Source organism: Scyliorhinus canicula, chromosome 11, assembly GCF_902713615.1.
Source record: "Scyliorhinus canicula chromosome 11, sScyCan1.1, whole genome shotgun sequence".
Lineage (NCBI taxonomy): Eukaryota > Metazoa > Chordata > Chondrichthyes > Carcharhiniformes > Scyliorhinidae > Scyliorhinus > Scyliorhinus canicula.
Window position 1 is genome coordinate 165,930,845 of NC_052156.1, and position 26,569 is coordinate 165,957,413.

Here is a 26,569-nt window from a genome sequence, read left to right on the forward strand (position 1 = left end):
CCCACACCATCACTCTATCCCCGAAACCCAGTAACCCCAACCCAACCTTTTTGGACACTGAGGAAATTTAGCATGGCCAATCCACCTAACAGAGAGTCTTTCAGGACTTGTGGGAGGAAACCGGAGCACCCGGAGGAAACCCACGCAGACACGGGGAGAACATGCAGACTCCGCACAGACAGTGACCTAAGCCGGGAATCGAACCTGGGACCCTGGAGCTGTGAAGCAACTGTGCTAACCATTGTGCTACCGGCGTACAAACCTTTTCTAATATTTAGTTAGTTTATAAATAGTTTTGTTCTTTAACAAAGCCGTATGTTCTCTAATTGATTCAACCACAAAGACATTGCCATCCGTGAACATAGAGAACATTACATATTGAAGAAAATGTCTTATCATCATCTCTCAAGGGCAATAGGGTTGGACAATAAATGCCGACCTTTCGCACATCATGTGAATGAACTTTAAAAATTAGACGTTAAGGATGCCTTAAGGTTCCATTGCAGAGTTTTGTGCCATTACCTTTTAACAATTGTATAACTTTCAAATTGAATATGATAGTTTAAAAGCAATTAAGTAAATAAAAAAGGCAACAATAAAAAAATTAAGAAATCGCAGACAAAATATTCAATTTTGTGTCAAAGAGGATTGTTTTCTTCGCTGATGAGAGCACCAGCTGTTGGAATGATGTGTGGAGCCCCGGTTGTGATGGTGTTTCTTTAAAATCGCCGAGAAACAAACCTTTCTCCTGTTTTAGCCTGTCCCAAGTTAAACACATTGGCAGCACAACACAGCAAAACAGTTCATATAAACTGCAAAAGACACGCCGTAGTTATTACGGGGAGTGTAAGTGCAACAAGAAAATTAACACTTTTCTGATGTAGAGGTGAAAAAATGTTAAAGGAAGAACAAGGAGCAATGGATCATGTGATTAAATGATTCAGAAAAGTTAAACTTGGAAAGGCAGGATCAGCTGACTGAGTGGTATAAGCAATACAGCAAAAATACACCAGGAATGGGCTGCACAGGGTGCCTTCTGTTAAGGGCACAGCCAATTAGGGCAGCATGGTGGCGCAGTGGTTAGCACTGCTGTCTCACAGTGCCGAGGTCCCAGGTTTGATCGCGGCTCTAGGCCACTGTCCATGTGGAGTTTGCACATTCTCCCCGTGTTTCCATGGGTTTCCCCCTCCCCACAACCTGAAGATGTGCAGGGTAGGTGGATTGGCCATGCTAAATTGTCCCATAATTGGGGAAAAAATGAATTGGGCACTCTAAATTTACTTTAAAACAAGGACGCAGCAAATGGTAAATGCTTAGCTGTTTAGCAGAAAAGTTGGCTGATCAGCAATGGCGAGCAACTCTGAAAATAGTTCATGACTCAGAACAAAGATATAACCCAGTGAGGAACAAGGGGCGCGATTCTCCGCCCCCACAACGGGTCAGAGAATAGCGGGAGGGCCATCCCGACATTTTTCCCGCCCTCCCGCTATTCCCCCTCCCCCCCCCCCCCCCCCCGCCCAACTCCCGACACGAATCGCTGCCGCCGTTTTTTTACGGCCGGCAGCGATTCACAGCTGATAGATGGGCCGAAGTCCCAGCCCTTTACGCTGTTTTTACGAACGGCAAACACACCTGGTCTGGCCGTTCGTAATAACGGCGGGAACAACTCGCTTTTTATAACCATGGCACCGATTAGCACGGCAGTACCACGGCCGTGCCAAGGGTGCCATGGGCCCGCGATCAGTGGGCACCGATCGCGGGCAGCGGGCCCGATGCCCGCGCACTATTTCTCCTTCCGCTGCCCCGCAGTATCCATTCGCGGGGCGGCTGAGGGGCATCCCGGCCCGCGCATGCGCGGGTTTCGCGCAAATACGCGATGACGTCATCCGCGCATGCGCGGGTTGGAGTCTTCCAATCCGCGCATGCGCGGCTGACGTCATATGACGCGTCAGCCGGCGCTAACTCCAGCAAGCGGGCTTAACGAAATTCGTTAAGCCCGTGATGCCGGAGCTTACGGGGTCGGGCTGCTAGCCCCAACCTCATCTTAATTACTAATTTACACCACTATCTTTAATCAAAGTATAGATGGCTCTCTAAGCAGAAAAATATTTGCATTCCTCTTTAAATTCGCCGACTGTATCCTCAGCACTTCAACACCAGGATTCTACACCAATCAAATAACCAAGAGGTTACTGAAGTTTAAGCTGGAAAATAGGCTAAAAGGGACTGAAACATACAGAGGAGGCACAGTGGGCTGGATTCTCCAATGTTGAGGCAATGTCCGGAGGAAGTGTTTGGTTTTACGACGAAAAGGTTGGTGTCGCCCCTCACCAATGTTGCGACTAGGGAGGGACTAGCAGCCGCGCCACATAAAATGAACAGCCGGAGAATTGCTGAGTCTGTGGCTGCGACCTGCAGCAGTCACGGCGTACAACATGGCACCAGCCGTGCGTGGACCAGGCCTGCCAGATAGTGTCCCCCTGGACATCCCCTCATTACCCCTTGGCCACCCTCCACCAGTACCCCCAGCCCTCGCAGAAGCCCCCCCCCCGGCCAGCAGCACAACTCCCCCCCACCGACTGTGGTAGCGCTGGACAGTCTGCAGCCGCCGTGTCGGGTTACCGAAAACTGAAAGCACACGTGTCCCACTCCATCGTGAACTCAGTGTGCCGGGGGTGGAGCATCGGAGGGGGGTCTTCAGGTACTCCTCGATGATGCTGCTTTGGAGGTGGCAGAGCATCCGAACTGCCCCCAATTCGGTGGTAAACAGAGATTCTCCGTGATCGGCGTCAGGCAACGGAGAATCGCGCCCAGCATACTGCATGCTGCACACTTTACAATGACAATATTCAACAAGTATCAAAATGCCATCACTGTATCAAACAAAACAACTTCTTAGGTTACATAAATAAGCAGAAAGTTCACCTGGGGAAAAAAAAGGACTAAATTCAAACCTCTCTCAATTTGTACATTTTACTGATATTTCTAAACTGATAATCAAATAATTACTATTATTATAGATTTAATCTGAAATTTTAAGACTGGGGACACAGATTTACTTCATCCTATTACATGGTTTTCTTGAATTCTATTTGAGTATTAGCTGATCTCCCGTGACATTGCTCATGGTTAATGGGGTCTGGAATATGTTTGGTCATATTTAACTGCTAAGATGAACCTGCGTTTATCGTGGCCTTTTCCACCGTTGCTCCTATACTCCCTATGGGAAAGCGATCTAAATAGCCCAACAATCAATTAGAGTCTCTTGACCCTCCTGAGCTTGCTGCACCTGATTATTATCAGATAAAAACAGGAGCAAATAAACTGTCCTTCTTTCTCTTCCTTGAATATCATTGACACTTTGAATTGCAATGTGTAAAATATAATGGTTATAGGCTGCCTGCAAGAATGTTACACATGTTAAATCCCACAGTGTTCAAAGAGAAACCATTTTTAAGAAAAGCATTTGACAGCTTTTGCTTAGGAGGGTGAGCGACCAGCACTTTCATGTCAAGGAAGTTTTTCACTGCACCTTCAATTGGGGCTGGTTTAGCACAGGGCTAAATAGCTGGCTTTGAAAGCAGACCAAGGCAGGCCAGCAGCGTGGGTTCAATTCCTGTACCAGCCTCCCTGAACAGGTGCCGGAATGTGGCGACTAGGGGCTTTTCACAGTAACTTCATTTGAAGCCTACTTGTGACAATAAGCGCTTTTCATTTCATCGTTGTGATGTGCGTTTCCAAAGAAACATTTTCTCTTCAATAGTGAAGCCAATTTTCACCTCTACACCTGGCTGATAATCTGGTGGAATGGGATGGCTGGATCTTTGGACTGGAATGAAAACCAGGCATGTCTATAAAGGGTGACTCATCAGATTACAAAACGGTACTTACTCCATTGTCCTGGCAACGAGTGATTCAATGGTGGCATCGTGAATAAAGCCGCAGTCAATATGACGTTGAGTTTAAGACTAGAAGTTCAGTAGTTGGGGTGTGGATTTTGGGGACTGTAGTGTAAGGGCAAAGAAATCTGACAGTAATTGTGTCGGACGTTGGTGAACTGACAACTGCAGTACATTGTGAGGTCTAGTCTCACCAACAAAAGGAAGGGTATACTTGTCTTAGTAATGGCACAACGAAGGTTCACTTGACTGAAAGTTGGGACGAGTGGATTGCCCTGTGTGGAAGGATTGAGCAGACTGGGCCTCTCTTCCACAGACACTAGAACAGCGGCCCGACCTTTTTCATGTGAGAGCAACTTTTCCATTTTTGTTCCTCATTCAAAGGGGCCGCGGAACAGATTTCAGAAAGACGAACGGATTTCCAAAAAAAATGGTTTGAAGAAACGAAATAACGTCTGAGCAAAAATAAAGCAATGTCAAAGCAAGAAATTTGTAATATTTTACAAAGATTAAAAATAACCATTACAGAATAAGAAGGGGCAAGGTTCGCCGGTCCCCATTGAAGCCACGGATTTCCTGTTGAAACCACCCCATGCTGCCGGGAATCCCACGGGCAGGGAGTGCTGCCAGCGGGAAAGAGAATCCCAATGGCCGGAGAATTCCGGCCAGGTGCATGAGTGTGTGTCTGACTGCCTCAGTCTCAGGCTGTTTACTCTCTTTCAGGAGAAAACAGCCCCAGCGTTGTTCATCCATCCCTGACACATGTCACATCACAGTTTTGATATCACCCTTGTAAATCTTAGCTGAATTGTCATAGAATTTACAGTGCAGAAGGAGGCTATTCGGTCCATCGAGTCTGCACCGGCTCTTGGAAAGAGCACCCTACCCAAGTCCACACCTCCACCATAACCCAGTTACCCCACCCAACACTAAGGGCAATTTTGGACACTAAGGGCAATTTATCATGGCCAATCCACCTAACCCACACATCTTTGGACTGTGGGAGGAAACCGGAGCACCCGGAGGAAACCCACGCACACACGGGGTTAACGTGCAGACTCCACACAGAATTCTCTCTCTAGTGTCTCTATATTCGTTACAGGACTGTAAAATGAGAAATGAGAAATCAAGTCTGCACCGACCCACTTAAGCCCTCATTTCCACCCTATCCCTGTAACCCAATAACCCCTCCTAACCTTTTTGGTCACTAAGGGCAATTTTGGACACTAAGGGCAATTTATCATGGCCAATCCACCTAACCTGCACATCTTTGGACTGTGGGAGGAAACAGGAGCACCCGGAGGAAACCCAAGCAGACACGGGGAGAACCTGCAGACTCCGCACAGACAGTGACCCAGCCGGGAATCAAACCTGGGACCCTGGCACTGTGAAGCCACAGTGCTATCCACTTGTGCTACCGTGGTGCCCGTAACTTAAAGGCACTTCCGTATGTGACCATGGAGTGATTGGTCACATAAAGGGATGTTCCTGTTCAAAGTCACAGAAAAAGGCTCTTTTTACCCAGATCCAGGTGGAATGTTAGAGGAGTAGTTTACCGCTGGAATGGTATGTCTTCTGATCACCGGACCAGGCAGAAAACAGTGAGAAGTTTGGCTGGAAAGTTGAAACAGGCTTGTGCTTCACAAACAGTCTCTTCCAGCATGCAGGCGGGGAAGGGGCAAGACATGCCTCATTATTATTGGGCGGCGAATGTGGACAAGTTGCGGCGGTGGTGGGAAGGAGAAGGGGTAGAGTGGGTTAGGATGGAGGAGGAATCTTGTAAGGGGTCTAGTTTGAGGGCTATGGTGACGGCAGCATTGCCAATGGCTCCGAGTAGGTATTCAGGGAGCCCAGTGGTGCAGTCCATGTTGAAGATATGGAATCAGCTAAGGAGGCATTTTAGGGTGGAAGGGATGTCGGTGCTAACGCCGTTGTGCGAGAATCATGGGTTTGAGCCGGGGGGATGGATAGTGTGTACAGGAGGTGGAGGGAAGTGGGGCTGGTCAAGGTGAGGGATCGGTATTTGGAGGAAGGGGTCGCCAGTCTGGAGGAGCTAAGGGAGAGGGTAGAGCTGCCAAGGTGTAGTTCAGGTATCTACAGGTTAGGGACTGGAAGGAGTTCCCTAGATTGCCGGGATACACCCTGCGGGAGCAACTGGTGCTTCCGGATGTGGAAGGGGAGGGAAGAATTGGGGATATATATAAGTGGCTGGGGGAGCAGGGAGGCGAGCGGGTGGTGAAGATCAAGGAGAAATGGGAAGCGGAGTTGGGAATGGAGATCAATTGGGGAGTATGGAGTGAGGCACTGCGATGGGTAAACGGGACCTCCTCTTGTGCGAGGATGAGCCTGATACAGTTTAAGGTGGTGCACAGGGTGCATATGACTCGGCCGAGAATGAGTGGGTTCTTTCAGGGGGTAGCAGATGAGTGTGAGAGGTGTGGGCGGGGCCAGCGAATCATGCGCACATGTTCTGGGGTTGTGAAAAATTGGGAAGATTCTGGACGGGAGTGTTTGGGGCCTTAGCCAGGATAGTGGAGGAGGGAGTGGACCCGGACCCTTTGGTGGCGATATTTGGGGTTTCAGAGAAGCCGGAGCTCATGGAGAGGAGGAAGGCCGATGTCGTGCCCTTCGCCTCTCTGAATGCACGGTGACGATTTTGCTGGAGTGGCGGTCGGCATCGCCACCGGGGGTAGCAGCTTGGTTGGGTGCTCTGTACGACTTCCTGCGGTTAGAGAAGATAAATTATGAGTTAAGGGGCTCAGCAGGGGAGTTTGAGAAAAGGTGGGGGATGTTTGTGACCGTGTTTGAGGAGCTGTTCGTCGCAGGGGGGTCGGTGGGGGGGGGGGGGGGGGGGGGGGGGGGGGGGGGGGGGGGAGAAGTAGGAGAACAATCTGTACAAACTGTGTGGTGAATGTATTGCTGTAACAATTCACCATGTGCTTATCTGTATTACACTGTTGCCCATGTGGGCTCTGATGGAACCATCAATTCACTAGACACGTGCTTTAAGATATGAACAGTGGTTTTAATCTACTTACTACAGAGCCAGCCTGTTACCCGTTGAACTCTCGATGAACTGCAGGCTGGCTCTGGACAAGGGTATTTATACAGTAGTCAAAGGGGAGGAGCCGTGGGCGGAGCCAAGGGTGGAGCCCTGTACAAACTCCTGAGCATTCCCAGAGCTACTCCCCCTAGTGGTCGGATAACGCTACTGCGCTTACAATGGTATTGGTAAATACAGTGTGAATTACTAAGTTACATTCACCACAGGCTCCACCTATGGACCATTGTATGTTATTACCTATAATGTAGCATGTTGGGGCCTGTGTGGGCTCCGTCCCTGGCTCCACCCCTTGAGGCAGCTCCCACTAACAGATCAGTCCGCGAAGGCGAAAGAGATTTTTTCGGACTGGTTCCGCTGTTTCAAGGCCTATCTCGCCGCCTCTGCTTCCTCCTCGCCCTCCGTCTCCGACAAACAGAAGGTGAGTCTACTCCACACTCTGGTGAGCCATCGAATCTCTTCAACTCGAGGAAGCCTCCACCTACGCAGACGCCCTCGCGATGCTAGAGCGTCTCTACGTAAGGCCCGTGAACGAGGTGTATGCGCGGCATCTCCTCACCACTCGCCGCCAGCGTACCGGGGAATCGCTGGAGGAGTACCTTCGCGGCCTCAAAGCCCTTGCACGGAGCTGCAACTACCAGGCCATTACAGCCACTCAACATATGGACCTCGCCGTCCGAGATGTCTACGTGGCTGGAGTCAGGTCCAACTACGCGAGACAGCGCCTACTCGAAAAAGGTGCCCTAGACCTGGAAGATACGGTAAAATTAGCCTCCCCTCTGGAAGTAGCGTTCCAAAGCCGTCTGATCACGCGACCCCCTCGTGGACCGCCAACCAAAGAATACCCCAGGCCTGGGACACGGGGCTGCCCGCCCACCGTGGGGGGCTCCCCTGTTATTTCTGTGGCCAGCCTCAACACCCCAGGCAGCGCTGCCCAGCCCGGAACGCGAACTGCGGTGACTACGGGAGAAAAGGACATTTTGCTAAAGTTTGCCTGGCCACGTCCAAAACCTCTAAATTGCAGGCCCGACCCTCAGACTCACAGGCCCGCAGATCCCGCAGTGTGGCAGCGTGTCTGCCGGCTCCACCCCCCCCGGACGCGTCATCGGCTTCGTGTTGTCCGTGGGGGCAGCCATCTCCAAGCCTGCACAACATGTGCGACTCATGGGGGCCGCCATCTTGGCTATCCTCGGTCACGCGGCCCGCCACGTGCAATTCATGGGTACCGCCATCTTGGATGCCATCTTCCTCACCGCCCGACACGTGCAACCGATGGGGGCCGCCATCTTGGCTGCTATCTGCAACGCCGCCCGATACGTGCAACCAACCATCTTTGGACCGCCCCAGCACCTTCGACCATGCTGGCTACCCGCAACTCAGCGCGGTCACCCTTGACCAGTCGCGACCCAAAAACCTCCGGAGCTCTATGGAGAATGATGGACCAAATGGTGGACCAGTACGGGCTGCGGGCCACATTTCCGTATTTGGACAACGTCACCACCTGCGGCCGTGATCAGCAGGACCAGAGATTTCTCCAAACTGCCCGAACCCTTAACCTCACTTAAAACAAGGAGAAATGCGTTTTCCGCACAACCAGACTAGCCATCCTCGGCTACGTCGTGGAAAATGGGGTTCTAGGACCCGACCCCGACTGTAAGCGCCCCCTTCTGCAACTTCCCCTTCCCCACTGCCCCTAGTCCCTGAAACGGTGCCTCAGTGGGTCCCCAACTATGCGGACAAAGCCCGCCCACTAATCAAGGCCACCGTCAGGCCTTCAGTTGCATCAAGGCGGACATTGCCAAAGCCGCGATGCACGCGGTGGACGAGTCTGTCCCCTTCCAGGTGGAGAGCGACACATCAGAGGTCGCCCTCGCCGCCACCCTCAATCAGGCTGGCAGGCCTGTAGCGTTTTTCTCACGAACCCTCACCACCTCCGAAATTCGACACTCCTCAGTCGAAAAGGAGGCCCAAGCCATTGTGGCAGCCGTACGGCATTGGAGGCACTACCTCGCTGGTAAGAGGTTTACCCTCGTTGCCGACCAACGATCGGTAGCCTTCATGTTCGATAATACACTGCGGGGCAAGATTAGGAACGATAAGATCTTGAGGTGGAGGTTCGAACTCTCCACCTATAATTACGATATAGTGTATCGTCCTGGGAAGCTCAACGAGCCCCCAGATGCCCTGTCCCGCGGCACATGCGCCAGCGCGCAAGATGACCGACTGCGTGCTATCCACGATGACCTCTGCCACCCGGGGGTCACCCGGCCTCTCCACTATATCAAGGCCCGCAACCTGCCCTACTCCACGGAGGAGGTCAGAGCCATGACCAGGGACTGCCCAATCTGCGCGGGATGCAAGCCGCACTTCTATCGACCGGATAAGGCCCACCTGGTAAGGGCATCCCAGCCCTTTGAGCGCCTCAGTCTCGATTTCAAAGGGCCCCTCTTCTCCACCAACCGCAACACATATTTCCTCAACATCATCGACAAATTCTCCCGCTTCCCCGTTGCAATCCCTTGCCCCGACATGACCGCTGCCACCATCATTAAAGCCCTGCATAGTGTCTTCACCCTGTTTGGGTTCCCCACGTACATCCACAGTGACCGGGGCTCGTCGTTTATGAGCGACGAACTGCGTCGGTACCTGCTCAGCAAAGGCATTGCCTCGAGCAGGACTACCAGTTATAACCCCCGGGGAAATGGGCAGGTGGAGAGGGAGAACACGACGGTCTGGAAGGCCATCCTCCTGGCCCTACGGTCTAGGAATCTCCCAGTCTCCCACTGGCGGGACGTCCTCCCCGACGCACTCCACTCTATTAGGTCCCTCCTTTGCACGGCCACAAACGAGACCCCTCATGACCGCCTGTTTGTTTTCCCCAGGAAATCCACCTCCGGGGCCTCGCTTCTGTCCTGGCTGAAGACACCGGGGCCTGTCCTGCTCCGTAAGCACATCAGGAGCCATAAGTCCGACCCCCTGGTCGAGAGGGTCCTACACTCCAACCCCCAGTACGCATACATAGAACACCCCGACGGCCGACAGGATACGGTCTCCCTCCGGGACCTGGCACCCGCGGGTTCCACGACCACCGCCACCCCGACTTACCCCGCCCAACCTACGCTGACCACGACCCCGCCCCTACGTGGCACCCACACCCCCTCCCACCCGCCATTCCCCCTTCACCGACCCACAGGGATGAAGCTCCAGAAGACATGCTCCCGGAGTCCGCGTCTACACCAGCACCGGAGACTTCACTACCGATGCCAGCACGGACGAGTTCGATGCCCGGGCCAGCGGTGATACCAGAGCTTCGGCGATCACAGCGCACAATCCGTGCGCCGGACAGGCTGAGCTTATGAACCCGTCACCCCCGCCGGACTTCATTTATTTAACAGGGGGTGAATGTGGTGAAAGTATTGCTGCAATAATTCACCATGTGCTAATCTGTATTACGCTGTTGCCCATGTGGGCTCCAGCTAGGGACCATTGTAAGTTATTACCTATAATGTAGCATGTTGGGGCCTGTGTGGGCTCCGCCCCTGGCTCCACCCCTTGAGGGGAGGTATAAAGTCCAAAGATGTGCAGGTTAGGTGGATTGGCCATGATAAATTGCCCTTAGTGTCCAAAATTGCCCTTAGTGCTGGGTGGGGTTACTGGGTTATGGGGATAGGGTGGTGTTGACCTTGGGTAGGGTGCTCTTTCCAAGAGCCGGTGCAGACTCGATGGGCTGAATGGCCTCCTTCTGCACTGTAAATTCTATGATTCTATGATTCTATCAAGAGCAGTCACCCTGTACTCGGCTCCCACTAACAGATCAGTTACAGGCAGGCACTGTTCTAGTTGATTAAAGCCACAGTTTACTTCTACTCCTGGTTTTGTGTGAATTGATGATCGGATCAGACTGTATAGTTGATTGTTAGGAAGAATGTTTCCCGGGGTGTTTATTTGCTGTAACCTACTTTGATACAAGTTTGAATAAAATGTGTTTTAAAAAAAAGAGATATTAAAGATGAAATGCCGAGTACAATTGAAATAGAATAGTGATTTTCGCTGCTGGAACCTGCATTCTGTGTTAAAGGTGAAAATGGTGCAGTGTTTTCAGCATAGAGAGTTCACTCTTCTCTTTACCTACTCCCAGTTTACAACTTTGGACAGAATTAAATATCTTTCCATAGTGTCTCTATTAATTTCCCATTAATAATCCTTTATTCTTCTGTTATGTTTAACCTTATTATACAATCCCCTCACAAGTTACCGTTTATTCCTTTTAACATTCATTGCTCTCAGTTGTCCAATCTCCTTTGAGATATCTCCAATAACAGAGGGGATATTTGAGTGATTAATTTTTCAGTCAATGCTCAATTTTGAAATGTTGCTTTTTCAACTCTATCCCTTACGATAAACTGTACGGGTCTAGATGGACATTTTATAGGAAAACCCTAGGCATTTTTTTGATCAGATTAAAATTTGCTTTTCTGGAATATTTAAGCTCCAGCTGTTGATGAAGCAAACCTTACAATCTGCTTTAAATATCTTAACCAAAGTAGCAATACGTGTGCCGAGAAGTGAACACAGATGTTAGTTCATTATTATTTTTAACGTTATTGTCTCCACTTTTTAAATTTATGTTATGCAGCAGCAAACAGTGATCTTCTCTACCTAGGGCCACACAGGGCCACTCCTGAAAACAGCCCCTCAGAGACACACACCCACAGCACGTTCTGCATCCGGCAAACATCTCCCCACGCAACCCCTGGATAAGATCAGGGGCTCATCCGGCTAGAGATGGTGGCCTCTTGAAACTGAATGACTCAACATGTCATGTTGCATTGCCAAGATTACTCGAACACACACTCATTTGATGAATTGTGATCTGGCAGGTTTAAAGTATTTCCATTCTAACTCATATCGGGACATGATGAAAAGGAAGGTGGATCAGCTAATGTATGTAAGAGTAAGAAAAACAGCACGGCATGTCCCTCCTGGCAACAATTAGTCAGAGAACCACCTTGTGATGTACTCTCACTGCTGTAATGTATTCTCACTGGTGTAATGCAAGCCGAGTAGTATCTCTGGCAGCACCACACCCCTCCCCGATGAACTCAATGCATTCTATGCTCGGTTTGAGCAGGAAACCATCAAACCGCTGCCGATGGCCCCAGCAGCCCCGGACACACACATACCCACCGTCACAGCTTCCAAAGTCAGATCAGTCTTCTTGAAAGTGAACCCTCAGAAGGCGACGGGTCCTGCCGGGGTCCATGGTCATGCACTCAGATCCTGCGCGGACCTGCTGGCAGATGTGTTCGCGGACATCTTCAATCTGTCTCTACTCCACTCCGAGATCCCCACCTGCTTCAAGAAGACCACCATCATACCGGTGCCAAAGAAGAACCAAGCAACGCGCCTCAATGACTATTGCCCGGTGGTCTTGACATTGATCGTAATAAAGTTCTTCGAGAGGTTGGTCATGAAGCACATCAACTCCATACTCCCAGAATGCCTTGATCCACTGCAATTCGCATACCACTGCAACCGATCCACAGCAGACCCCACCTCCTTGGCCCTACACTCATTCCTGGACAACAAGGACTCCTATGTAAGACTCCTATTTATTGACTACAGCTCCACCTTCAACACCATAATCCCAACCTCATCCCAATCCCAAACTCCAAAACCTAGGACTTGGCTCCTCCCTCTGGATCCTCAACTTTCTGACCCATAGACCACAATCAGTAAGGATAAATGAAATGAAATGAAATGAAAATCGCTTATTGTCACGAGTAGGCTTCAATGAAGTTACTGTGAAAAGCCCCTAGTCGCCACATTCCGGCGCCTGTCCGGGGAGGCTGGTACGGGAATCGAACCGTGCTGCTGGCCTGCTTGGTCTGCTTTAAAAGCCAGCGATTTAGCTGAGTGAGCTAAACCAGGCCCTACACAAACAACACCTCCTCCAAGATAGCCCTCAATACCCGGGCCCCACAAGGCTGCGTACTTAGCCCCCTACTATAGTCTGTCTACACACACCTCTGCGTGGCAAAACGTGACTCCAAGTTATAAGTTTGCTGGCAACACGACCGTAGTGGGTTGAATCTCGAACAACGCTGAGTCAGAATACAGGAGGGAGATGGAGACCAAAAGAGAAAATGCTGGAAATTCTCAGCAGGTCTGGCAGCATATGTAGGGAGAGAAAAGAACTAACGTTTTGAGTCCAGATGACCCTTTGTCAAAGCTGAAGGAGATAGAGAACCTAGTGGAGTGATGTAATGATAGCAATCTCTCCCTCAATGTCAGCAAAACTAAAGAGCTGGTCATTTACTTCAGGAGGCAAAGTACAGTACACACCCCTGTCAGCATCAACGGGGCCGAGGTGGAGATGGTTGACAGCTTCAAATTCCTAGGGGTGCCCATCACCAACAATCTGTCCTGGATCACTCACGTCAATGCTGTGACCAAGAAAGCACAACAGTGTCTATACTTTCTCAGGAAACTAAGGAAATTCGGCATGTCCACATTGACTCTTACCAACTTTAACAGATGCACCATTGAAAGCATCCTATCTGGCTGCATCACAGCCTGGCATGGCAACTGCTCGGCCCAAGACTGTAAGAAACTACAAAGAGTCGTGAACACAGCCCAGTCTATCACACGAACCTGCCTCCCATCCATTGACTCTATCTACACCTCCCGCTGCCCAGGGAAAGCGGGCAGCATAATCAAAGACCCCCTCCCACCTGGCTTACTCACTCTTCCAACTTCTTCCATTGGGCAGGAGATACAAAAGTTTGAGAAAATGCAGAAACAGGCTCAAAAACAGCGTCTTCCCCGCTGTTACCAGACTCCTGAATGACCCTCTTACAGACTGATCTGGTCTCTTCACACATCTTCTCTATTGAGTAGTTCTACAATCCGTATGCTTCACCCGATGCCTGTTTCTATGTATTTACAGTGTGTATTTTATGTTTGCCTTATTATGTATTTTATTTTCATGTACGGAATGATTGGTCTAAGCTGCCGTAGAACAATACTTTTCACTGTACCTTGGTACATGTGACAATAAACAAATCCAATCCAATCCAATTCTCATTGTTGTAATGTATTGTATTACGTTATTGAGTACGACTGGTGGGGGAGCTCCTGGATGTGGACAGGAGATATGCGGAGGCACCGGAGGAGGGGTTGCTGGGGAAACAGCGTAGTTTGCAGGCCAAATTTGACTTGTTGACCACCAGAAAGGCGGAGACACAGTGGAGGAGGGCGCAGGGCGCGGTATATGAGTATGGGGAGAAGGCGAGCAGGATGTTGGCGCATCAGCTCCGCAGGCGAGATGCGGCTAGGGAAATTGGTGGAGTGACGGATAGGGGTGGGAATGTAGTGCAGAAGGGGACAGAAGTAAATGGGGTCTTTAGGGACTTCTACGAGGAACTGTACCGGTCAGAACCTCCGATGGGGAGAGGGGGGATGGAGAGCTTCATGAACAGGCTATGTTTCCAAAGGGTTCAAGAGGAGCTGGTAGAGGGGCTGGGGGCGCCGATAGAGTTGGAGGAGCTAGTCAGGGGGATTGGACAAATGCAGTCAGGTAAGGCGCCGGGGCCGGACGGGTTCCCGGTGGAATTTTATAAAAAGTATGCGGATCTGGTGGGCCCCCTGTTGGTGCGAGCCTTCAATGAGGCATGGGAGGGGGGGGCTTTGTCCCCGACGATGTCGCGGGCACTGATCTCTCTGATCCTAAAGCGGGATAAGGACCCCTTGCAGTGTGGATCATACAGGCCAATCTCGCTCCTCAATGTTGACGCTAAGTTGCTGGCGAAGATCCTGGCCACCAGGATAGAGGACTGTGTGCCAGGGGTGATACACGAGGATCAGACAGGATTTGTCAAGGGACGGCAGCTCAACACGAATGTGCGGAGACTGCTAAATGTTATTATGATGCTGGCAGTGGAGGGGGAGGCGAAGATAGTGGTGGTGCTGGACGCAGAGAAAGCGTTTCATAGAGTTGAGTGGGGGTACCTGTGGGAGGTGCTGGAGTGGTTCGGATTCGGGGAGGGATTCATCAAATGGGTGAGGCTGCTCTACGCGGCTCCGATGGCAAGTGTAGTTACCAATGGAAGGAGATCGGAGTACTTTAGGCTCTACTGTGGGACCAGGCAGGGGTGCCCCCAGTCCCCCTTGCTCTTTGCACTGGCGATTGAACCTTTGGCTATGGCGTTGAGGGAGTCAGGGAGATGGAGGGGTCTGGTGTGGGGTGGGGAGGAACATCGTGTATCGCTGTATGCGGACGACCTGCTGTTGTATGTGGCGGATCCAGAAGGGGGAATGCCGGGGGTGATGGAGCTGTTAGCGGAATTTGGGGGCTTCTCGGGCTATAAGTTAAATTTAGGGAAGAGTGAGGTATTTGTAGTACACCCGGGTGATCAGGAGGAGGGAATTGGGAGACTCCCATTTAAGAGGGCAGTGAAGGGTTTCAGATACCTGGGGGTGCAGGTGGCCAGGAGTTGGGGGACACTCCATAAGCTTAATTTTACCAGGCTGGTGGAGCAGATGGAGGAGGAATTTAAAAGGTGGGACATGGTGCCGCTATCGTTGGCGGGTAGAGTGCAGTTCGTCAAAATGACGGTTCTCCCGAGGTTCTTGTTCCTTTTTCAGTGTTTGCCCATCTTTATCCCTAGGGCCTTTTTTAGAAGGGTGACTAGCAGCATCATGAGCTTTGTTTGGGCGCATGGGACCCCGAGGGTGAAGAGGGTCTTCTTGGAGCAGGGTAGAGATGGGGGGGGGGGGCTGGAGTTACCCAATCTCTCAGGGTATTATTGGGCGGCCAATGTGTCGATGGTGCGCAAGTGGGTAATGGAGGGGGAGGGGGCAGCATGGAAACGGATGGAGAGGGCGTCCTGTGGAGATACAAGCCTGGGGGCCCTGGTAACGGCGCCGTGGCCGCTCCCTCCTACGAGGTATACCACGAGTCCGGTGGTGGCGGCTACCCTCAAGATTTGGGGGCAGTGGAGGCGACATAGGGGAGAAGTGGGGGGCTTGATAGAGGCTCCATTAAGGGGGAACCATAGGTTCGTCCCGGGGAACATTGATGGGGGATTTCAGGGTTGGCACAGAGCGGGCATCAGACAGCTGAGGGACCTGTTTATTGATGGGAGGTTTGCGAGCCTGGGGGAGTTGGAGGAGAAATTTGGGCTCCCCCCGGGGAACATGCTCAGGTACCTGCAGGTAAAGGCATTTGCTAGGCAACAGGTGGAGGGATTCCCTTCGCTTCCCGCGAGGGGGGTGAGCGACAGGGTGCTTTCGGGGGTCTGGGTCGGAGAGGGGAAGATATCTGATATCTACAAGGTTATGCAGGAGGCAGAGGAGGCGTCAGTACAGGAGCTGAAAGCTAAGTGGGAGGGGGAACTGGGGGAACAGATCGAAGACGGGACATGGGCTGATGCCCTGGAGAGGGTTAATTCTTCCTCCTCGTGTGCGCGGCTTAGCCTAATCCAATTCAAGGTGCTGCACCGGGCCCACATGACTGGGACGAGGATGGGTAGGTTCTTTGGGGGTGAAGACAGGTGTGTCAGGTGCTCGGGGAGTCCAGCGAACCATGCCCATATGTTCTGGGCATGCCCGGCACTGGAGGAGTTCTGGAAGGGGGTGGCGAGGATGGTGTCGAGGGTGGTGGGATCCAGGGTCAAGCCAGGATGGGGACTCGCGATTTTTGGGGTTGGGGTGGAGCCGGGAGTGCAGGAGGCGAAAGAGGCCGGTGTGCTGGCCTTTGCGTCCCTAGTAGCCCGGCGAAGGATCTTGCTACAATGGAAGGATGCGAGGCCCCCAAGCGTGGAGACCTGGATCAATGACATGGCGGGTTTCATTAAGCTAGAGAAGGTCAAATTCGCCCTGAGAGGATCGGTACAAGGGTTCTTTAGGCGGTGGCAACCTTTCCTCGACTTTCTGGCTCAACGATAGGGTACGGGGACAGTAGCAGCAGGAACCCGGGGGGGAGGGGGGGGGGGAAGGGGGAGGGAAAAGGGAGGGGGGGGGAGACGATGACTATGTTTGTTTATTTAATTTAAATTTATTTTTAAGTTCTTTTGTTGTTCATTGGGGTTGGGGGGGTGGGGGGATGTGATACATGCGTCGATACGGTCTGGGGGGTTTTACAGTTATTATGGGTTATTTTGTTGCATTTCATTGTTTGTTGTTATGTTTTATATTTTCTGTAAAAAAATTCCAATAAAAATTATATTAAAAAAAAAAGTTATTGAGTATGTTACTTTTTTTATAATGGCTTTTTCCTTTGGGCCTATTCCAAACTGAGAATGTTGGCAAATGACATGCTTCTGCATCTGCCCTGAGGTCACCCTCGGTTGGCAGGTATCTGCAATGGGTTGGGGTCAGGCTCCTTCTGATTTTCTTCCTCCCCAGGTTTCAGCATTCTCCCTCAATCCTAAAGGTGTTTCCAGGAGTTCGGGCCCTCAGAACCAAGCGTTGCCCAATAGCTTTCCCTAGTGGTCATGAAGTGAGAGGGATTGTTGACAAGTTGTTACAGCAAATGGGACTCATCACATCCAAAGCTGATACTGCGGTCTCTTGACTTTGGGAAATGTACCTTTCCAGACGGGGTCACTCGATAGTCCATAGATAGTTAGAAACCTAGCCCAGGGCTCCTGGCGCCAATTGTCCGACCGTGAAACTTCACCGAGATCTGCAGAAACTGAGGGTCAAATTTGGGCTATGCCTCGACGACCCAATAGAAAAGATTGCTCAGACACCAGAGGAGCTCTTTGCCTTTGATATTTAATTAATATCTGCAGGGGAAGCTGGGAATGACAGCAGGCCATAAGAGATAGGAGCAGGAGGACACGGTACAGACCATCTGCCTCAATTACACTTTCCTATTCACTCCCCTGAATGTTATTGACTATGTCCAGAGTGAGCCAACACCTTCAGAGGCTGGAGGAGAAAAGCAGAAACAAATGGACAGGCAAAGGAAGTTAGGCTGCCGGATTTCACTCTTTAACAGTGACAGATTTAATTAAAGGAGATAGAATAAAGTCACTTTGTGTGATGTGTAATAGATTTCAATACAATTTACATTCTTGCTTCAGACATTGACCAACAATACATCCCAGTTTCCGAATGGACTCAGAATTACGCATGCTCAAAAGCCGGGGGAAGCGGGCAGCATAATCAGATGTGGAAGAGGACATGGGCGGCAGAGTTCCAGATAAACTGTGGCCTTTTCGAGGAAGGGGTGTTGGCATGACGACGATTGGAATAATCGAACCTGGAGGTTACCAGAACACAGAGAAGCTTTGCAGGTGTAGAGGGGCAGTGCTGGAAGTAGGCCATTTTTGTGATGTAAAGGATATGAGGTTGCAAACTCAGTCTGGGGATCAAATGGGATGGCAAAGTTTCCAAATAGTCTGGGCTAGGCTGGAGCAATAACTGAGGGAGGGGGAGGAATCGGCAGTGAGAGTGTAGGTTTGTGGGAGGGAGGGGGTACGAAAGACAATAGTTTTGGTAATTGCAATATTTAACTGGAAGAAACATCAGATAGTAACAGAATGGGGACAACTAAATCATCTGCCAACAATCACAGTCATGGTTCACATATATTCACACAAACACACACACGCGTACACTGGTATACACAGACACACACACACAGACACACACACACAGACACACACACACACAGACACCCGCACACACACAGACACACACAGACACACAAACACACACACGCGTACACTGGTATACACAGACACACACACAGACACACAGACACACACACACACACAGACATACACACACAGACACACACACAGACACCCGCACACACACACACACACACAGACACACACAGACACCCGCACACACAGACACACACACAGACACACACACACACAGACACACACACACACACACAGACACACACACACAGACACACACACACACACACAGACAGACACACACACACACAGACACCCGCACACACACACACACACACACACGCGTACACTGGTATACACAGACACACAGACACACACACAGACACACAGACACACACACACACACACAGACACAGACACACACACACACACACACACACACACAGACACCCGCACACACACACACACACACACAGACACACACAGACACCCGCACACACAGACACCCGCACACACAGACACACACACACAGACACAGACACACACACAGACACACACACACAGACACACACACACACACACAGACAGACAGACACACACACAGACACCCGCACACACACACACAGACAGACACACACACACACAGAGACACCCGCACACAGACACACACACACACACACACATACACACACACACACACACAGACACCCGCACTTGAGGGTTTCCACACCAGCTACATTTGAATGGGGAAGTACTGAGTAGTGTTGATTAGGGTAGTGTGGGGCAACACTTCCTGACAATGAGGTGAGGGGGTTAAACTTGAGAAATAATACTCCCCAGTGATCTTTCACTCAGTTCCTCTTTACTGTTTGGTGCCCACCGATCGTCGGGCCGGCGTCTCTAAGAGACGCAATCTTTCCCCTCCGCCTCCCCGCAAGATCAAGCCACCATGTCTTGCGGGGCAGCGGAAGGGAAGACGGCAACAGCGCATGTGCGGGTTGGAGCCGGCCAACCTGCACATGCGCGGCTGACATCACTTAGGCGCTGCCGGCCGCGTCATTCTCGGCATGCAGCTTTGACGCATGCGTCAAGGCCCGGCGGCCGAGTTTCTCGCAACGCCGCTCCTAGCCCCCTGGGGAGGGGAGAATAGGGTGCGAGGAGCGGCCTCCGACGCCGTCGTGAAACTCGGCCGAGTTCACGACGGCTTTCCTGATGCCGCGCGGCATCAGAGAATCGCGCCCTATATATATGATACGGTTGACTTTGATCTTTCTTGTAGAATTCTAAAAGCATTTGTTGACGTAAATAATATCTATGGTAAGAAGAAGTGCTATAAATATTCAAAACCTGGTGGAAATCTGCTTCAACAAACCCCTGGTTAGGACACACCTTAAATATTGTGATTAGCGGCTTCACACGTCAAGATGGATATATCGGTATCACAGGGAGTGCAGTGTAGATTGACCAGAATTATATCTGGGGTGGGATTCTCCCCTACCCGGTGGGGCAGGCCAGCCAGCGCCAGGAAGTGGCTTGAACCACTCCGGCGTCGCCCCCCCCCCCCCCCCCCCCCCCCCCCCCCCCCCCCCCCCCCCCGGAAGGTGCGGAATCCTCCGCATCATCAGGGGCTAGGCCGGCACCGGAGGGGTTGGCGCCATGCCAACCAGGGCCGAAGGGCCTCTGCCAGCTGGTGTGAGTTGGCGCATGCGCGGGAGCACCAGTGTGTGTTGGCGTGATACCAGCGCATGCGCAGGGGTTTCTTCTCCGCGCCAACCATGGCGGACCGATACAGCGGCCGTCTCGGAGGGAAAGAGTGCCCTCACGGCACAGGCCCGCCCACAAATCGGTGGGCCCTGATTGCGGGCCAGGCCACCGTGGAGGCACCCCCCGAGGCCAGATCCCCCCCCCCCCCCCCCCCCGAGGACCCCGCAGGCCACCCGCAGAGCCAGGTCCCACCGGTACGGATCTGGTTTGATTTACAACGGTGGGATGGCTGAAAACGGGTGGCTGCTCGGCCGATCGCGGGGCAGAGAATCGCCGGGGGGTCGCTGCCAGCGGACGCCGACCGGCGCGATTCCCGCCCCCACCAAACCCCGGCGCCAAAGAATTCGGCAGCCGACACCGGGGCGGCAGGACGGGATTCACGCCGCCCCCCGGCGATTCTCCGACCCGGCGGGGGGATCGGAGAATCCCGCCCCTGAACTCGGAGTGCCAATTATGCTGAAGAAACTATGCACACCAGGGTTATAGTTGCCACATTTAGATGATGATTTGATTGAAAATTTCATAATATTAAGGACAACAGACCTTCCGTCCCATAAGGTTAGAAGAAGGGATTTTTGCTGATGACGGCACAATGTCCAGCACCATTCACAAACTCACAGATACTGAAGCAGTCCATGTCCAAATACAGCAAGATCTGGACAATATCCAAACTTGGGTTACATTCACGCCACACAAGTGCCAGGCAATGACCATCTCCAATAAGAGAGAATCTAACCATCATCCCTGGACATTCAATGGCATTACCATCTCTGAATCCCCCACTATCGACATCCTGGGGGTTACCATTGACCAGAAGTTGAACTGGATCAGCCATATGTGGCTACAAGAGAAGGTCAGAGGCTGGGAATCCTGTGGCGATTAACTCACATCCTAACTCCCCAAAGCCTGTTCAACATCTACAAGGCACAGGTCAGGGGTGTGATGGAAGACTCTCCACTTGCCTAGGTGGGTGCAGCCAGTATCATTCTGGTAAATTTATGGTGCACCCTCTCCAAGGCCATTCGATCCTAACCCGTCATGAAATGAAATGAAAATCGCTTATTGTCACGGGTAGGCTTCAATGAAGTTAGTGTGAAAAGCCCCTAGTCACCACATTCCGGCGCCTGTTCGGGGAGGCTGGTACGGGAATTGAACCGTGCTGCTGGCCTGCCTTGGTCTGCTTTAAAAGCCAGCAATTTAGCCCAGTGCGCTAAACCAGCCCCTCATTTGGGAGTTGGAAACTCCTTCGGCCAAATGGAGACATGAGGTGGTCTGAAACAGGCTTCAGTATTTGGGGGCAGCTGCCAACATTTAGCACACCACCATTGGCAGTGCAGAGCAAGCTGATTGCTGGCTGTAGCTCGAGGTGCTGTGGAAAGAGAAAGAGCGGGAATGTTCAAACCTGAAAAGGAGGGTATATCCTTCTCTGAATTAATGTACCTGCCCCGGAAAGTGGAGCAGTACCGTGTCACCCAACCCTGCCCCCTCACAAATCACTGCTCAGCTGGGAGCCCAGAGGGTCCTCAATGGGATATTAGGCCTCCTCATTAACATTTGCATCTTGTTTGTTCACTGGGTTGGCAGTCAGGGCCAGGGGGTGTGGCTGAGGGGGGGGGCGGGGGGGGGGGGGGGGTCTATAGAGTATCCCAATTGGTGGGGGGATTTCCACAATGCCGGCGATATTGTAGGGAGGAGCCTTTACCTCAACAGTGAGGTTGAGACGACATTTTAAAAAGGCGCTCCGATCTCTGTAGAGCCGAGCCTGCTGGCCCTCCAGAGGAGGGATTGTGATGCGAGGTGCTGCGAATCCCTCGGCCCCATGTGCGAGGCGGGGGTCGATACAGCTGAAGGTGGTGTACAGGGCTCACCTGATGAGGTCGAGGATGAGCTGGCTGTTTGAGGGGGTGGAGGACATCTGCAAGCGATGGGGGAGGTGCAGGTGGGACCCGTGGGGGCAGATGTCTTAGCCTTCGCCTCGCTGATCGCTCGCAGGCAGATCCTGTTGGGGTGGAGGTCAGCTTCTCCACCCTGTGCCTTGGCGGGGCGGGGGCACCTATTGGAGTTCTTATCCCTGCAGAAGGTGCAATTTTCCCTAAAGGGGGGGGGGGGGGGGGAGAAGTGATGGGTCCCATAAGGGCTGGGGTTTGTCCACTTTATGTTTCAAAGAGTTGGTTACTATTGACTGTTCAGGTGGGGGGGGGGGGGGGGTTGTTAATGGGCAGGAAGTTCAATATGTTGGGTGTGGGGTATTTTTTTTGTAAAATGTAAAATGTTGAAAATTGGAATAGAAATACTTTTTTTAAAGTAAGATATTTATGCGACCGGTGGTAGTGACCCCCAGGTCACCGGGATTTCGGTAAATTAAATTCTCGTCTTTGAAGATACCGAGGTTGACCAGAAGAGAACTTTTCCACTCGAGGTAGCAGTGAAAAGAACGGCTGGTTCTTGCAAAACAGGCTCACGTTTCTATCCATGGGTGAGCTGAACCTTTACTCAGCGAGAAAACTACAACAACTGTCAGACAACTGCTCATGTGTGAGTTATACGACTGTTCCTTTGATGATGTGCTATTTGTGTTGCTGTGTTAGGAATAGAGCACAGGGAGCCTAGGGAGTTTCAGTAGAAACAGAGACAAGTTCCAGATTACTGATAGCCTGGTGTAATACAGTGGAAATGACACAGGCTGCTGTACACTCACACTAGCCCATTCCAACTGGTGCACAAAACTGCCAGTGGGTTAGGGAGTTTCAATGGTACAGATTCCAGGGCACTGGCAGCCGGGTAATGCAGCAGCACTAATTCATGAAGAAACATTGCACTTTCAACACCACCCAGGATATTTCTAGAAGTTTATGCCCATGTTTAATTATTGAAAGCTCAGTTGTTAAAATGTTGCGTGTATTTCACTGGGTGCTGCGGAGTGGGAGATGCATTCTGCTCGGTGTTGATTAAATTAACAACAGTGCCCCCAGTCGGAGGCAGCTTATATATCAAGTAAGCCAACTGAAACTGCTTCATGTTAAAGGAATAAGTGCTGAATGAGAGTGCTATCCATTTCAGACCGACAGAATTGTAAATTTTTGAAATATGATTCCTTACTTCACTGTTGTTAACCGAGCCCAAGAATAAACCTGTGTGAAAACACGTAATTGACCAGGGCAGTAACGTCTTTTGTTGCAGTTATGACCATGTGATTGCCTTGATAACGAGCTGTTGTGGAATTGATTTTGAGGGGTGTATTTTCCCAAGGGAGCTCTTTGCTTGTTTGCTATAACTTTGTCAAAGAGCTGTGAAAACCCAATTGTCTAAACATAGGCCACACGGTGGCACAGTGGTTAGCACTGTTGTTTCACAGTGCCAGGGTCCCAGGTTCGATTCCCGGCTTGGGTCACTGTCTGTGCGGAGTCTGCACGTTCTCCCGTGTCGGCGTGGGTTTCCTCCGGGTGCTCCGGTTTCCGCCCACAAATCCCGAAAGACGTGCTATCAGGTGAATTGGACATTCTGAATTCGCCCTCCGTGCACCTGAACAGGTGCCGAAATGTGGCGATGAGGGGATTTTCACAGTAACTTCATTGCAGGATTAATGTAAGCCAATTGCGACAATAAAGATTATTATTATTATTACCATTAACTCCATTTCCAGTGTTTCTTCAGATCTTCCTCCATTGTTACGATGTGGACTCAGGTGAAAACCTCACAGAGATTGATTCATTTTACTGAAGTAGAGCAGAGTTTTACAAACTCCACCCCCCCACCACCCCCACCCTGCTTCGAAAGCAGACCAAGGCAGGCAAGCAGCACGGTTCGATTCCCGCAACAGCCTCCCCGGACAGGCGCCGGAATGTGGCGACTAGGGGCTTTTCACAGTAACTTCATTGAAGACGACTCGTGACAATAAGCGATTTTCATTTCATTTCACCCTTTAAGAAAAATCAAGGGGTTTGTCCTTGAATTCGCCAAGCTCAGTCTTCAAAGTTTTGATGGTTTTAAACTCTCAGTTGCCAATACTTCCCTGCGTATAATACACATGGACTTTGCATCCTGATTTGCATTCGGCACAATTAATTTAATCTTTATACTGCTTTATTCCCGATTTCAGTTTTTTCTTTGTTGGCTGTTCACCAGAAACCCTGGAGCTCTGTATAGAGCGAACATTAACACTGCTCTGTCCCACCATGGACCCTCCTCATCAATACTCTCCAGCAGATTCAGTTGTGAGTTCCTGACCAGGAGGTACACTGTCTGTTTGTGTCTCTCGCCCACTCTACTGTGTAACAAAACATCTTCAGTTCTTCACAGTTCCTTGTCTTGCTAGCCCACAGTCAGAAAATGGAGGAATCTCTCCTCTTGAGATTTTCTGTCGATATCACTGACGTACAGGGTGCGTGATGTCGGTGTATGTGCTGGGCGCTTGGCCTACTCTCCGTCACCACTGCTTCGAACTGGAAGACTGCATCATTCCATTTAAAATCCGGGCGCGGCCATTGGGCGCTTCTCTTGGAATCAGGAACACCACAACCAATCGGTCCGCGACCCCCCCTGACACCTGCCCGCGACCTACCCGTGGGTCGCCACCTACACTGTGAGAAACTCCGATGTAGAGGACGTGGGCCTGATAATGCAGTTCCTATTGATAGCGTAAAACGTTTGTTTATGTGTGTTCCACAAGTCTGTCTCTGAGGCTAAACTTTTTAATTTGACTTCAATACCTGCTGTGATGGAAAATCAATTCTGATATTCACATCAGCATCGAGGGTATACAGCATGGTGTGTGCAGCATGGTGTGTGCAGCATGGTGCGTGCAGCATGGTGCGTGCAGCATGGTGCGTGCAGCATGGTGCGTGCAGCATGGTGCGTGCAGCATGGTGCGTGCAGCATGGTGCGTGCAGCATGGTGTGTGCAGCATGGTGTGTGCAGCATGGTACGTGCAGCATGGTGTGTGCAGCATGGTGTGTGCAGCATGGTGTGTGCAGCATGGTGCGTGCAGCATGGTGTGTGCAGCATGGTGTGTGCAGCATGGTGCGTGCAGCATGGTGTGTGCAGCATGGTGTGTGCAGCATGGTGCGTGCAGCATGGTGTGTGCAGCATGGTGTGTGCAGCATGGTGTGTGCAGCATGGTGCGTGCAGCAATGTGGCACAGTGGTTAGCACTGCTGCCTCAGAGCGCTAGGGACCCAGGTTCAATTTCAACCTTGGATCACTGTCTGTGTGGAGTCTGCACTTTCTCCCTGGGTCTGCGTGGGTTTCCTCCGGATGCTCCGGTTTCCTCCCACAGTCCAAAGATCTGCAGGTTAGGTGGGGTTATGGGGTTACGGGGATAATGCGGGGGATTGACCTAGGTAAGGTGCTCTTTCAGAGGGTTGGTGCAGACCCGATGGGCGGAATGGCCTCCTGCTGCACTGTAGAAATTCTATGGATAAGTAGAGTTGCTTTTCTGGTCTATTTAACAAATTGGCACACTGTGAGAATAACCTTTTTCTTGTCTATTTAAAAAGAGCAATCCGCCTTTATGAAACATGTTTAAGCATTTAATTAGAAAGCATGTTGTTTTAAATAGACAAAGGTTTTAAATTAACAGGCTGTTGAATTAACAAATGCAATTAATTTAAATATAAACAAAAATGAAACTTCTAGGCCGTGAAAAAGCCAAAACAATTCCGGCTAATCTCAGCATTATCTGACTTCTTCCAACCATATCCCTTCAGTTGTCTCTCCTGTTCCCAAAGTATCTAGGGCCGCAGTACGCCCAAACAGGAGTGCGACGCAGCTGGTAGATGCCGAGTGAAGTCTCCCACAGGCTTCCTGGCAGCCAGTAGCCCTGGCAAGATCTACCCAGACCTCGCGAGGCATCATGATCAGGATCCCGCCCACAATGGGCATGACCAAGCCCCACATGGGTGTGCTGACCCGGGATCTATCGGGCTCCCAGCATCTCCTGGGCCATCGGAGGCCCCTGGGTGGTCAGGGACAGGCAAGGAAGCCCCCTGACCATCCCTATGGAACAGGGTACTGTGGCACTGCCAATGGGCAGTGCCATGGTGCCAGGGTGCCAGGGTGGCACTGTCAAGGGTCAGGGCCTGGGGGAGCCATACTCATGAAAGTAGGGTGGAGGAGGGAATGGAGGGAGGGCAGGGCGGGTATGAAGGGGCCTTTAGGAGATTGGCGAGGTGAAGAATGAGAGTCCTGGGA

The 26,569-nt window shown here is 51.3% G+C and overlaps 1 protein-coding gene across 2 annotated transcripts in view; it reads right to left on the reverse strand.

Annotated features, from left to right (window-relative positions):
* fam107b (family with sequence similarity 107 member B) overlaps positions 1-26,569 on the reverse strand; it is a 194,400-nt gene that overhangs the window by 151,831 nt on the left and 16,000 nt on the right. The window lies entirely within an intron of this gene.